Source organism: Dendropsophus ebraccatus, chromosome 3, assembly GCF_027789765.1.
Source record: "Dendropsophus ebraccatus isolate aDenEbr1 chromosome 3, aDenEbr1.pat, whole genome shotgun sequence".
Taxonomy (NCBI): Eukaryota; Metazoa; Chordata; class Amphibia; order Anura; family Hylidae; genus Dendropsophus; species Dendropsophus ebraccatus.
The window spans coordinates 74,666,719-74,669,047 of record NC_091456.1 but is presented as its reverse complement, the minus strand read 5'-3'; positions in this window follow the sequence as shown (position 1 = coordinate 74,669,047).

Genomic DNA, 2,329 nt, shown 5'->3' with positions numbered 1-2,329 from the left:
CTCCTGTACTTCATGTGCTGCTGCCCCAGTGCACTGCTGCCTCTGTATGCTACTGTACTCCTTATGCTGCCATGTTGCACTGCTACCCTTTGTGCGCTGTTGCCATTGTATGCTGCTCCCACTGTCTGTCTTCCTTGTGCTGCTCCCAATGTATGCTCCTGTCCTCCATTCGCTGCTCCCAATGTATGCTCCTTTCCTCCGTGTGTTGCTCCCAATGTGTGCTCCTGTCCTCCATTCACTGCTCCCAATGTGTGCTCCTGTCCTCCTTGTGCTTCTCCCAATGTGTGCTCCTGTCCTCCGCTCGCTGCTCCCAATCTGTGCTCCTGCACTCCGTCCGCTGCTCCCAATCTGTGCTCCTGTCCTCCGCTCGCTGCTCCCAATGTGTGCTCCTGTCCTCCATTTGCTGCTCCCAATGTATGCTCCTTTCCTCCGTGTGTTGCTCCCAATGTGTGCTCCTGTCCTCCATTCACTGCTCCCAATGTGTGCTCCTGTCCTCCATTCGCTGCTCCCAATGTGTGCTACTGTCCTCCATGCGCTGCTCCGAATGTGTGCTCCTGTCCTCCGCTCACTGCTCCCAATGTGTGCTCCTGTCCTCTGTGTGCTGCTCCCAATGCGCACTCCTGTCCTCCATGCGCTGCTCCCAATGTGTGCTCCTGTCCTCCATTCGCTGCTCCCAATGTGTGCTCCTGTCCTCCATTCGCTGCTCCCAATGTGTGCTCCTGTCCTCCATGCGCTGCTCCCAATGTGTGCTGCCGTCCTCCATTCGCTGCTCCCAATGTGCGCTCCTGTCCTCCATGCGCTGCTCCCAATGTGTGCTGCTTTCCCCCATGTGTTGCTCCCTCTAAACATGTGTATAGACATGGGCTTGTCTGTTATATCCACAGGCTTATTGAGTGTATGGAAAGTAACAACTATGGAAAAAAAGGTTCCTTCCATCTTGTCCCTAGCTGTTTCTAACTTGGCATAGATAATTCAACAGCCAAATAAAGCCTCTTAATAGCTACAGTAAAAGACGACAGGCAGTGGTTAAGGAGCTAACAATTGACAATAATTTGAAGTAATACAGAGGCAAAAACCCACCAGTCATATACAAAAATATACCCTTGTAAAATAAACATTTAAATAGTATTTTATGTAAAACCTAATATTGGAAATTCAGGTAATATTTCAAACCCTATAAAATGAGTTATTTTATATGAGGCACATGTCCCAATAGATCCTAATGTCAAGATGAAATAGTGGATTTTTCAATAATGTAAATGAATAGCATTGCTTAACCCCTTAATGACATTGGGCGTAAATTTACGCCCCCGCGCCCTGATACTTAGCGCAAATGGACGTAAATTTACGCCCGATGTTTCCCTGATCGGGGAACATGGCCTGCTATAATGTATAGCAGGCCATCTCTGCTCGTCGGCACGGGGGGTGGTTAAACAGCACCAATCGCCATTAGTGACCTCCGAAAAGATGGCGCCAGTGCGACCCCCACGATCGCCGGACCATCATGACGATCTATCATTTAAAAAAGTGTCCGGCCGGGTTCTGCACCCCTCAGCTAGGTAGCTGAGGGGTGCAGAACAGGTGTGTGTATAGTGTAGTGCACTATACTCAACTGATCCCGGCGTCCGGAGCAAAGATCCACGGTCCCGCACGTCCTCTTCTCCTCTTCGCCGCCACTTCCGAGTTCTGTCGGTCTTCGTTGAAAATCCTCGGCTCTTCTGGCTTTTCAGTCGCCCCTATCTTCGGCAGTCTTCGGCAGCTCTACTCTACTGCCCCCTAGCGGCTGATCAGTATATATTATACACTGATCATTTGCTTTGGGGTAAAAAGAGGGGATTTTTTTTCCAATTTTTTTTTCTTTTTATGCGCCCTAACACCGCTGAGAGCTGATCAGCATTGCACGTAAGTGCGTCGCTGATCTGCAACTCCTCCTTTTTGGCGTAGGGGCGTTTTTTCCCCCTATCCTACCGCCACCGTCTGCTGATAAGTGCCGCAAATAAGTGCGGCATTTATCAGCAACTCCTTTTTGGCGTAGGTTTTTTTTCCTTACTGTTAAAAAAAAAAAATGTAAAAAACACTGCACTACACAAAATTAAGTTTTACACTACACATTTACATACCCCATATACCAATCCCCATATAAAAATGGCCCCCCAGGGTTTTTTCGGCGCCGGACGCATACGTTATTATTGCCTCCGACACCTAAACAGCCAGTGAGGATGAATGGGGGGATCCTTCTTTCCTCCATTCATCCTCATCATCCAGTGATATGTCTGGGGGTAGGGCAGCGTACGCTGCCCCCCAAACACGTCTTTTCCGCCAGTACCGT